Source organism: Carcharhinus amblyrhynchos, chromosome 1 (genome assembly GCF_965287045.1).
Source record: "Carcharhinus amblyrhynchos chromosome 1, sCarAmb.v2.hapA, whole genome shotgun sequence".
Lineage (NCBI taxonomy): Eukaryota > Metazoa > Chordata > Chondrichthyes > Carcharhiniformes > Carcharhinidae > Carcharhinus > Carcharhinus amblyrhynchos.
The window spans coordinates 97,226,897-97,240,654 of NC_137324.1; positions in this window are offsets into that span (position 1 = coordinate 97,226,897).

Consider the following 13,758-nt stretch of genomic DNA (forward strand, 5'->3'; position numbering starts at 1 on the left):
GACTTTGAGTAACTTTCAGGAGGAAGTGTCCAGATTTTTACTTACTAAGGGTTTGAAGGACTATAGTGAATGAAAATGGAGGGAAATGGAGTTTTGCTGAGATGAGATCAGCCATGATTGTATTAAATGGTGGAGCAGACTCAAGGAGCTAAATTGCCTACTCCTGCCCCTCGTTCTTATGTTCTTATATAGCAAATAAGCTCAAGAAATTAGAAGAATACAACATTTGATAAAGTACATTTTCCCATATGGTGATCAGCTATCTGATATGCTCAGTGGAATTTTGATGTATTCATTAATATTTGGCTGCTGAATTTTGAGAATAAAATGCACGCTCAGGGCAGCTGTTCAGTTTTTGAATGCTGCAGGATTGGGCAATCTAGCCAACTTTCAAATGGTAGATTTGTGGGGAAGTAACAGATCTTGATACACTAAATCCTGGAGCAGCATTAACGCTAAGTAGTTTTGTGGAGTCTGAAAGAGCACTTGTGATTCTTCCCCCCAAAAAATGGCCCGCAACTTCTTGGTTCCCCAGCACCAGATTGTGAGTGATACCCCAAAGATGCACAGGAGAATCCCTGTTGGAAGTCTTGTCGAGTGCACTAATTTCCTCTGAACACTGGGACCCATCCAACAAAGCAATTTACATTGTTAACTTTAGATTGTTCTGCCAGTGATACTCTAATAGTTACTCTGAAAGATTTAGAAGAAATAACTCTCTTCTAACTTCAGCATAAGTATTTTAAATACCCAGACCACGGCCTATATACCACTCCTGATCATGCAGGGGACTACTCCAAAAAAAATCTCACCTGTACCCACCAAGACCTGACCCTTGACCCAACTGGACCCAACCCCCTCTGACTCAACTCTCACCCCATCGACTTAATCCCCACCTTGCCACTTATCCAACCTGCTGCGACCCTACCCCCAGACAACTCATGCCGTTAGTAAACGGAGGGTGTCCTCCTTCACTCCATTTCTTTTATACTTCGATGCTGGATCCAGGAACTCACTGTACTGCTTGAATGTGGCCTGATTCAGGAAGGTCTGGTGAGATAGCGTTTACCAATTTTAGCACAGATAAATTGGTATAGACTGGTCGGGCTCATCTGGCTGGTACTGGGTAGAGTTTGCAAGGCACACCTGCCACCCAGAATGTCTGAAAATGATGGGTAGGAATGGGATACACATTTTCCCCACCTTCTCTATGTTGTTACCACTCCATTTCAGCCGGGCATTAGACCTCAACATCTTCCCCTCAGTGGATCTGCCACTGATTTTGTAAGTAACTACATGATTGCTTTAATGTAGAAAATAATTATTTCCAAATGGCAAGATTTAGAAACTGCATTTCTGCATCTTTCATCATTGAAACATTACTTTCATCCACTTGCACTCAAATTTTTCCTCAACTATTTAAAGAATAACCAAAAATTAACCTCAAGGTTGGGGTTTCGGGACAGGATGATGATTTCAAATAAAAAAATGATGAGAACTATATCGAAGGTTACCAACTTTGGAGCCAAGTTTAGTCATGGTATTGTGGAATGTGAATGGGTTGAATTTCTACAAGTGTTTCTCTGCTTGCCCACCATAACACTAGAAAATGTTGTAAATGCCATTACTCTCTGATCATAGGTACAGCAGATAAATAGAGAACCTGACTATTTTATTATGAGCTGAACACTCATCTTGCATTAAAAATAAGATATGGATACAGGTCAAGATTTATAATACATTGTGGGTACATATTCTATGATATTATAGATATGCTAAAACTGTTTATTGAACATTACATTCAATTGAGTATCAGTTTCTGTGGTTTGAGAAGTTATATATTTACATACTGGTAACTGTCTGACAATGGGTGTATCTTTAGTCAGAAAATTATAGAATATTGCACAAGTAGAGGATTTGTTTTCAAAGAAGATGGAGTCAAGTGGCAATATACTGTGACTGTGGCGGCAGAGAGATGCTAGCTGGGGGAATTTGCTTTTTGAATGGTGAGGAAATATGAAAAGCTGGTGAAAGGAGGAAGTAAGAATGGAGCTAATGTAACATTGTTTGTAGTGAGGGGGAGAGAGATAACAATAACTTGCGCAAGGATATTTTGGCCTTGGAGGGAGTGCAGAGAAGGTTCACTAGGCTGATACCGGAGATGAGGAGGTTGGACTACAAAGAGAGACTAAATAGACTGGGTTTGTACTCGTTGGAGTTTAGAAGGATGAGGGAGGATCTTACAGAGACGTATAAGATAATGAAAGGGATGGATAGGGTAGAGGTAGAGAGATTCTTCCCGCTCAGAAAGGACAGCAGGACTAGAGGGCACAGCCTCAAGATAAGGGAGTTTAGAATTTAGAACGGAGTTGAGGAGGAATTTCTTCACTCAAAGGGTGGTGAATCTCTGGAATTCTCTGCCCGTTGAAGTGGTGGAGGCTATCTCGCTAAATATATTTAAGACACGGGTAGATAGGTTTTTGACAGACAAAGGAATTAAGGGTTATGGGGAGAAAGCGGGAAAGTGGAACTGAGCCACTTCAGATCAGCCATGATCTTATTGAATGGTGGAGCAGACTCGAAGGGCTAGATGGCCTACTCCTGCTCCTATTTCTTATGTTCTTATGTTCTTAATAAATGGGTGGCAAATTAAGAATTTAGGTGAAAAATTAAAGGAATAAATTAGAGTTCGAGAATGTGCTGTGTGTATCTAAGTAATTGGTAAGTTGAAATGTAAATTATTTACCTTTGTATACATTTATCTCTTTTTTAAACTGCATGATCCACAGTAAGATAAAGAGAAGGAGGTATCACATTGGTAGAATATACTTGGCTGTTAAGAGTAGAGGAAAATGGTTAGGATTCAGCAACTTTTGGGAGGGATTAGATATTCCTAAAAGATGGGCTTGGGATTTGATCTGACTGTATGATGACACAGAGTTTTTATAACAGAGGAAATGGGCTGAGATTTAATTCTGATGAAAGGACTGTGGGATCCACCAATTGACAGTTCTGATGCGCCACAGCGAAAAACCGCACCGACCTCCTCAGAAGACAAACACGGAACACAGTGGACAGAGTATCCTTTGTCATCCAGTACTTCCCCGGAGCGGAGAAGCTACAACATCTTCTCTGGAGTCTTCAACCTGTCATTGATGAAGACGAACATCACACCAGGGCCATCCCCACACCCCCATTTCTTGCCTTAAAACAACCGCACAACCTCAAACAGACCATTGTTCGCAGCAAACTAGTCAGCTTTCAGGAGAACAGTGACTACAAACCACACAACCCTGCCACAGCAACCTCTGCAAGACATGCCGGTTCATCAACATGGATGACATCATCTCACGTGAGAACACCATCCACCAGGTACACAGCACATATTCTTGCAACTCGGCCAATGTCGTCTACCTAATACGCTGCAGGAAATGATGTCCCAAAGCATGGTGCATTGGGAAGACCATGCAGATGCTATGACAACGGATGAATGAACATCTCTCGACAATCACCAGGCAAGACTGTTCTCTTCCTGTTGGTGAACACTTCAGCAGTCATGGGCATTCGGCCTCTGATCTTCGGGTAAGCATTCTCCAAGGTGGCCTTCACAACACATGACAGCGCAGAGTCGCTGAGCAGAGACTGATAGCCAAGTTCTGCACACATGAGGACGGCCTCAACCGGGACTTTGGGTTCATGACACACTATCTGTAACCCCCGTGACTTGCCTGAACTTGCAACATCTCACTTACAATCCTGTCTGGAGACAATACACATCTCTTTAACCTATGCTTAATGCTATCTCTACTCACATTGTCTGCACCTTTAAGACTTGAATAGCAGATTAGCTGTAAAGACTCACATTCTAATCAGTATTCTGTAAACTGTGTGTGCTTTTATATGCCCTTCTCAAATCAGAACTTTCCACTCACCTGATGAAGGAATAGCATTCCGAAAGCTTGTGGGTTTACTATCAAATAAACTTGTTGGACTTTAACCTGGTATCATGACACTTCTTACTGGATCCATGAGATCCAAGGGGAAAATCTATGGTTTGGCAGCAACTGGTTGGAAAGGAATAAAATAATGTGATACATTCTGAAGTTGTGAGTTTGGGGGAGTGGGGTGTTGGATCCTTAGTGCAGCTAGACCCTCAGGATTCATCTGTCCTCCCTCATGCTGTAGTATGCCAGGGCTCACTTCAGTCAACATTCAAAGATCATAGTGTCAACCAAAACTGAAATTTGGCACCATGGAGGCATTAATGAAGAGGCTGAAGATGGTTGGGCTTTACCCTGAGGAACTCTTATGCGTAACCTATTCTGAGGAATTCCTGCAGCAAAAATCCTGGACTTGAGATGACAATCACAACCATTATCCTTTGAAGTACGTATGACTCCAACCAGCAGAGAATTTTGCCCTGATTCCCATAAATTTCAATTTTCTTATGTTCCTTTATGTCATACAGAGCCAAATGTTGGCTTGATGTCCAGGCAGTCACTCTCACCTCATCTCTGGAATTCAGCTCCTTTGTTCATGTTTGGATCAAGGCTTTAATGAAGTTAGGAATTGAGTGGCCACAATGGAATCCAAAGTGAGAAACAGCAAGTATGCTTTTATTGGGCAATCGCCTCTTGGTAGTACTGTATATGACACCTTCTGCCACTTTTTAATGTTTATTAATGTTTATTTAGTAGGCCTAAATGAATACTGCAATGAAGTTACTGTGATGACTGAGGTTGGATTTTTCCCTTTTCTTGTTTAAAGGACTTACCTGGGTATTTTTCCACATTGTTGGGTGGAGAGATACTGTACTGTTGCCTATGTTGTAGGTGTTCTGATTTGCTTGGCTAGCGATGTGGCTGGTTCTGGGTGATGAGTCTTCAGTGCCCTCAGCTGTGTCTTGATAGCACACGGAGTGAAATGAATGATTTGTGGACTAGGATCTGTGATCCTGGGGACCCCAGAAAGAGGCAAGGTTGGAACTTCCACTTGGCCCTTCTTGCTTAAATGGTTGCAAATGCTTTGCAGTGACATGCTGGACTCCCCCATCACTGAAGATGGGAATGTTTGTGGAACCTTCTCCTCTGGCTAACTATTTGTTCAGTGTCGACTGAGTGGTCATGTGAGAACGTGATGCGTTGCTACATAAGAGGTCATGTGGCAAGGAATGTGGGAAGCAATAACCCCAAAATCTCAGACAAAGTACAAGAACTGTTTGTTTAGAAATAAGCTACCTTTATTGAAAGTCTTGATACCACTGATTTAATGAACCAACAACTTTCTACATGGTGTCAGGAGTTGGCAATATGACACAAGGACTTTACTGCATTGACCCAGTTGCCTTTGATGAAAATAGTAGATAGTTTTGAAAAGTTCCAGGTGTGGCATATTTACTGTGCTGCTCACTCTCTGACAAACCAAAGAGGGTACAGATTTTTACTCTATTAAATCTTGCAGGCCCTGAGGCACTGCTGCTCACAGTGCCAGGGACCCAGGTTTGATTCCCAGCTTGGGTCCCTGTCCGTGCAGAGTTTGCACATTCTCACCATGCTTGTGTGAGTTTCCTTTGGGGCTCCAGTTTCCTCCCACAGTCCGAAAGATGTGCTGGTTAGATGCATTCACCATGCCAAATTCTCCCTCAGTTACCCAAACAGGTGCCAGAGTGTGGCAGCTAGGGGATTTTCACAGTAACTTTATTGTAGTGTTAATGTAAACCTACTTGTGACTAATAAAAATTAACTTTTAACTTTTAAAAGCAAATTACTGTGAATGCTGGAATCTGAAATAAAAATAGGAAATGCTATAAAATCTCAAAAGGTCTGACACCATCTTTGAAGAAAGAACAGAGGCAACATTTCGAGTCTCAGTGACTGTTCTATTCTCTCTCCACAGATGCTGTCAGACCTGCTGAGGTATTACAGCATTTTCTGGTTTTGTTGTGCTGTTGGGTGGACAAAATTTGTGTCATTTATCTTCCAGAAAGAAGAGGAAAAGGAAGACCCCAAGATAATCCTAAAACAGTATGAGAACATTTGCCTCCTAGTTAAAAACATAATCCTTGATAGACATGTGTACAATACCACGAAGCATAAAACAGATGAGTCAATACAATACTACACAGCTACTCTAAAAATATTGGCAAAGATATTTACGTTTGGAGCCAACATGGAAGATTTAATCAGGGATCAAGTATTTTGTGGAATATATAGCAATTCAATCTGTAAGCAGCTGCTGTCAGAAAAAGAATTAAGATTACAATCAGCCATGAATATCTGCATGTTAAACAAACAAGCTGAGAAAGAAAGCAATGATTTTAGGTGGGAAAGCAAGATATTTGCACCACAGGGGGCACCCTACTCCAAATGCAACAACCAGCACCCACCCAGCAGAACAGTTTGATTTGCACATGGTAACAGATGTAACATATGTGGGAAGTGGAACTACTTTGCTAAATGCCGCAGATCGAAACTGTAGCATCTCTCTTCTGCCATTAGCAACATGTAGTGGCTCGATCCTACAAGGATAGGAGCATCAAAAAGTTAGTGAATCAGGGTTCAACTCAAACAGTGTAGCTACTTTCCTTTGACGTTGTCAACATTGTCACAGTTCATTGTGACAATGTTGACAACGTCAAAGGACAGAGTGAGTTCTTCACCGCTCTTAACTAACAGCAATGCCTGAATTAGGATGGGATTTTCCAGCCATGCTGGTCCCAAGGCCGGAAATTCTGGCCCAAGGTCACCGGACCTTTGCATGGTTCTCCAAATTTTTCCCAATCACTATAATTCCTGTGGCAGATAGGACAGGGAAATTCTACCCTTAAAGTCAAGATTGATACTGAAGCAAAGCACAATATACTATCCAGCCAAAGGTGAAGGAAAGTAGACCCATATGAACCAGATCCCAGCACCTGGGTACATCTTGCTGCTTATGGCATACAGAAAATCCACACTGAAGCTGTAGCAACCCTCCACTGCACACAGAGAAATTTCACATTCCATGTTATTGACCAGAATATAAAGCCTCTATTAGGGCTTTGGGACAACATTGCACTGGGGTTCATTCAACTTGCTCCAGGGTGCGTGCTCTACAACTTCAAGCCACAGAGATGACAGGATATAGAGACCTCTTCAACTATGATATCATTGGTAAGCTGTCAGTTGTGTACCATATGAGACTAGCGTGAAATTGTACCGGCACATCCACCCGAGGTTCATACAATCCCGCCTGAAGCCAATGGAGAATGCCATTCTCTGAGCCTCCCTCGCCCCAGAATTGCGGCGGGCGTGCCAGTAAAATTCCAGCCTAGATAATTCAGTACTACCAATGGGCTGTACTCCAAAAAGAGTACCAGTAACTATGAAGCAGAAAGTCATTGATGAGTTCCATTGGATGACAACGTTTAGGTATCATAACTCCCATAGATGAGGCCATGGAACAAAAAGCACTATTGGCCCTCTAACACCAGGTGAAATGGTCAGGATACACACTACACATGGCCATAACCAGTTGGTGGTGGTACACTGTAATGCCCCTCAACTGAACAGTTACACGGTAGCCTTAGACTGTGTCTACTATATATGCAATTGCCATCATTTTCTACAAGAAGCAGAACCAACATCCACGGGTAATACATGACTTCAGTCATCTGACAAATAGCGCCAGCCTCCTGCGCCAGTGGATATGCAAACTCAGAGGCCAATGCAACAAATCCTGTACTTCATGTATTCACAGATGAAATGCCCTTTCTTCATAGAGATTAGGACACTAGTCATAGAAACACTACAACATCACCACCTGGTGTAATCACATACTTGAGCAGTTGAGCAGGCCAAAACAAGATATCAGGACTTTGTAACCATTTAACTTTTAACTAACTCTTGAAGCCTGATTTTTTTTCAACAGAAAGGGGCAGGAGAGGGGGATGCAATGGTTTGTACACTAGTTGTTATGACCCAATCCATACTCCAATGTATACATGTAAATAGTTATGCATTGCCAGATTGTTTTATTACATTTCCCGAAATGGTCTGTGTATAGTTTCTTTCAATTCCAAAAGGGTCATAAAACTCCAGGACATTGCATTAGATCAAATTAAAAATAAATATTGCTCCAGCAACAACAAAAGATGCCGCTGCAGACCAACACTGACAACCAAAAATGCCTGTTCTTTAGGAGATGTATGAGGCAAATTTTTTATACAAAGTGTGGTGGGTGCCTGGAAATCACTGCCTTGGGAGTTAGTGGAAGCAGATACAATAGTGACTTTTAAGGGGCGTCTTGACAAATACATGAATAGGATGGGAATAGAGGGATACGGTCCCTGAAGGGTAAGAGGTTTTAGTTCAGTCAGGCAGCATGGTCGGAAGGCTGAAGGGCCTGTTCCTATGCTGTAATTTTCTTTGTTCTTTGTTTTTTGCTTGAAAAAAGACTGCAGAGAATATTATTAAAAATACATATCTTAAAGGCACAGTATCATCAGAACTCCCCCTTAAGAAAAAAATGAATTATCAATATTCAAAAATGGCTTCATTTTTCAAAATATTTTAGTTTTACACTATTAGTACTCTACAATATATACATACATTTTATAAAATCAAAACATGCAAACATAACAGTAATATAGTCCATTTCAGTCTTTGTCTTCCACCATCGAACACTTTATCTCCTTTCTTTTCTCAATATGCTGCTTCCTCTCCACAATTCTCCTTCAGTCCTTAATCCTACATTAATTCCAAATCCAGGCTCACTTTTGTTGTTACAGTGTTAGATTTTCTCTGGTAATGTCCTCAGAGAATGAGGCAAGATCAGAAAGATAAAACTTTGAATGTGTATAGTCAGTGCCATTCAGAAAGGTCATTTTATCTCTATCCCCTTTCTTTCAATTGGCCATAGCTCCTCCTCTGTCATGCAGTCCGAGTCCATTGTTTGTTCAAGATCTGCACTATCAATTTCTGCTCATTCTTTGACAACGACACACAGCAGATTGTCTTCCTTGGTGTCAGAACCCATTGCAACCATGGTTACAAAGATCACTGTGGCAGTTACGCTGTGGTAAAAACCACCATAATTCATTTGAACATCAGCTGTGTATAGTGCTGTTTCACTGGGCACCACATCTGTGCAGACTGTCCAGACATTAGGCCAGACTTCGCAGTAGTATGATACTTCTGCTCCTCAATTTCCTTTTTGAAAGCAGACATGACTGTTGATTCATCTACACTTCTCTTTGCATAGATTATGAACTGCTTTTGACAGTCCTGTAATTTATGTTCAGGCGACTTGAACAACTCAAGAACAGGCTTTAAACAGACAATTTGTCTTTTCTCCAAACATGCTCAATTTGTTTGTTCACTTTATAATCCAGAAACTGATTCTATTTCTTCATCTTCTCCAGTTTTATGTGATCAATCGTGGCTTTTGGCTGCTGCATCTGAAACTGAGTAAAAATCAGCTTTTCCTTCTGAATATGTGTCAGCTTGATAAGGTTATGTCTACAAGGATGTTGTTTAATTGGAACAGCATTTTCTATGATTATCTCACTCACAATTATTTTTGTACTTCCCAGTTTACCTCCACATATTTCTCAGTGTGATTTTAATAATTGCTTCAGGTCATTTTGATTTTCTTCTGAAAGGCAACCCAATAATTGATTCTAATTTTTGATAACTTCCTAATTATACAATCTAATTTGAGGAATGTAAAATTCAGAATCTCCTGGATTTGGTTCATCACTCTGAGTTGTAACCATTAACACATCCTGCTTCTGCTTTCCTTCCCAATCAAAGTACCATATGTGCTTATGCACTAGACACACTCTGTAAGATTTCCTTCTGGCATTTTTATCAAATAATTCACCTCACTCAATTTCCTTTCAATTTGATAAGCCCACTAAACTTTGCTTTAAAAGGTTCACCTGCCACTGGGAGTATTACTAAGATTTTATCCCCCTTAGCAAACTACAAATTTTTGATTTCTTATCTGTTTCCTGTTGCATCACACGCTGTGTCATTTTAAAATTTTATTTAACTAATTCACCTGCTCTACTTAGTCTTTCCCTAAAATTTGACAAATAGTTCAATAATGTAATCTCAGAACGTTGACTCACCAATTTCTCCTTAATCAATTTAAGTTTTGCTTTTAACTCATGACCAAGAATCAATTCAAATGGACTGAATTTGGTTCATGCATTAATTGCAAAGAGGGCAAATGGAATTCCTTTATCCCAATCCTCCAGATAATCTTGACAATAAGCCCTCAATATGGTCTTAAAAGTTTGATGTCACCACTCCAACACTTCCTGCGATCCTGGATGGTACACAGTTGATTTAAATTGTTTTACTCCTATGCTGTCCATAACCTCCTTGAATAACTCTGATGCAAAATTTGATCCTTGATCTGATTGTATTTCTGTGGGTAGACTATAACTAATAATAAACTTAAGTAACTCCTCTACAATCCTTTTACCAATATTATTGCATAATGGAATTGAGAAGGTTATGACTGCAAGGATGTTGTTTAATTGGAACAGCATTTTCTACAATTACCTCACTCACAATTATTTTTGAACTTCCCAGCTTATCCCCACATATTTCTCAATGTGATTTTAATAACTCTTTCAGGTCATTTCGATTTTCCTCTGGAAGGCAACTCAATAATTGATTCCAATTTCTGATAACTTCCTCATTATACAATCTAATTTGAGGAATGTAAAATTCAGAATCATCTGGATTTGGTTCTTCACTCTGAGTTGTAACCATTAACACATCCTGCTTCTGCTTTCCTTCTCAATCAAAGTATCTTAAGAGAATATTTACTAGACACACTCTGTAAAATTTCTGGAAATATAGGAGGTACATCCACTATGGGCAATTGATATTGATTCCCACTTTTTATTTTAGGGAAGGGTCCTAAGTAATCAATTAAAACCCTTGTAAATGGTTCCTCAAATGCTGGAATGTGTATTAAGGGTGCTGTTTTTATCACTGCTTGAAGTTTCCCTATTACCTGACACCTATTACATGACTGGCAACATTTAACCACATCTTTATTTTGTTCAGGTCAATAAAAATGTTTTTGCATTTTAGTTTGAGTTTTCCATCCTTCCAAATGACTGCCTATTGGTACCTCACATGCTACCCACAATACCTCCATTCTATACCCTACCAGTAAGGTCACTTGATCAATTTCTTCTCATTTTTCGCTTTTCTTACCATTTCAATTTTCACCTGCCTGAATATGTAAAAGTCTCCATTTCCTCACTGAGACATAATTTTTAAGGTAATAATATTCGGTTTACGCTCAGATTCCTCTTCTGTGTATGTTCTCTGATACAACTGTTTCATCTCAATATTTTTCTGTTGTAACACTGCCAACTTTCCTGAAGTAAAAATATTCACTTCATCCTCCACCTGTTCTTGTACTTTTCCAACTTTCTGATCAAAAATTGTTTCTGATAATTGCACTTCAGCTTCTTTATCTACACTCTCTGATTTCTCCTCTTGTTTTAATCTGTGACTTCATGTTGTTACCACACATTTTGAAAAAATCCCTTGAAAAGCTTCCTCTCACAACTCAGTTGTTTGATTTTCTACTGGCCTTTCAACCACATTAGGTATCACTCCCACCTGTTATCTAGCAATATCATTACCCCAGATAAACTGTATTTCTGAACAAGATAATTTCTCCATCACTCCTACCATCACTTCACTGGACCCCCCAGCCTCACCTTGTGAAATGGAACACTACTCTTCTCACCTTGAATTCCATATATCCCCTCCTTTTCTGGCAATACTCCTTCCAAACTATATAATGCCTTGTCTCTTACCATCAAAGATTGACTTGCCCCATTTCTCTTAAACCAGGTTCTTTCCTTAGATTTCTAAATCACTTTCTGGAGGCTTCTGGCACTAGTTCATAAGCATTTAAGATGGCTTTTTTCACCTCATCATAGTCCCCAAATATCTCTTCAGATAGTGACGCAAACACCTCACTAGCTCTACACTTCAACTTTGTTTAAATCAGTGACAGCCACATGGTCTGTGGCCATTTCATTTGTTTAGCTACTTTCTCAAATTAAATGAAAAAGGCTTTCTCATCAAACCTTGGCAACTCTTGGACCCCCACCAGGCCTTTGACCATGATGCTGTTGATCTTCCTCACTGTCCTCATCACTATTTCCAGACTGTTCTTTTCACTTTACTCTGCCATTTTAAATTGGCATTCACTTTTCATTGCCAGTTTCTGAAGTTTTTCCCTTTCCTCACTTCCTTTTTCTTTTTCCCTTGCCTGCAGTTCAAGCAGTTTCATTTCATTTACAATTTGTTCCTCTCTTCCTCTTGCTTTTTCTGATGATTTTAATCACAATTCAAACTCTTTCATTTCCTTTTCATATTCAAGCTGTTTCATTTGTGATTGAATTCTAGCCATTTCCAATTATTCTAAATATGTTTCTGCTCATTTTAAATGCCGAGCTATCGCCACAATTATGCCCGCCTTCTTTGTGCCATCAGGTAATGTCAATTGCAATATTTTTGCCAATTCCAAAATCTTTGTTTTAGTCACCTTTTGTAAACCACCCTGAGTGACCTCTCCCACTCCCAGGAACTTAATCTCTATTCCACAAGGTACTCCCTATTTAAATCCAAATACAACAACTGAAAAGAAAACACAAGTATGCACATCTCTCACTGTCTTAGAATCCAATAATCCCAAACAAAACAAGGAGTATAGATTTTAATCCTGGATAAACTCCCAATGACTTAGGTCAGAAACTCCAAGGTATTTTATGAAATCAGCCTAAATCATTGGCTTTGCACTGTGAATTTGGCATGGGTGAGCATAAGATGTTTCACTCCAAGTATAATTCAAGTGACCCACTAGGGGGTTTTTATCAAACAAAGTTTATTTATGAACACAGTTAATGTATAATAAGAAAATTGGCATAACTTTTACCTATTACAAAAAATCAACAACCATGATATCATATAAACTCTAATCTGGCTAGAAGTCCTGATGTCAGCCATTTTTACCTCACGTCTGACATTCAGCACTTTTGGCCATGTTTGAACTGAGGCTGTAATGAGGGAGTGGGCTGGGTGACCCTGCTGGAATCCAAATTAAGCATCTGTGAGCAGGTTATTGCTGTTAAGTGCTGTTTAATAGAACTGTTGATGATCCCTTCCATCACTTCATTGATGATCAAGAGTAGACTGATGGGAAGGTAATTGGCCAGGTTGGATTTGTCTGTTTTTTGTGTGCAGGACAATATACTGTTGCAATTGTTCATATTGTCAGGTAGATGCCCGTGTTGTAGCTGTACTGGACCAGTTTTTCAGAGCACAAGTCTTTGGTGTTACATTGTCAGGGTCCATAGTTTTCTTGCTATCATGTGAAGTGAAATGAACTGGCTGAAGACTGACACCTATGATGCAGGGAATCTCCAGAGGAGGCCAAAAAGAACCATCTACTTGGCATTTCTGGCTGAAGTTTGTTGCCTTATCTTTTGCACTAATGGGCAGGGCTCCTCCATTATTGAAGATGACGACAATTATGGAGCCTCCTCCTCCAGTGAGATGTTTAACTGGCCACCACAATTCACAACTGTGGCAGGGCTGCAGAGCTTAAATCTGATTTGTTGATTGGGTGATTGTTTAACTCTCTATATTCCTTGTTGATTGTGATATTTGTTACACAAGTAGTCCTGGTTGACACCTCATTTTAGATATATCTGGCATGCCTACTTGCACTCTTAAT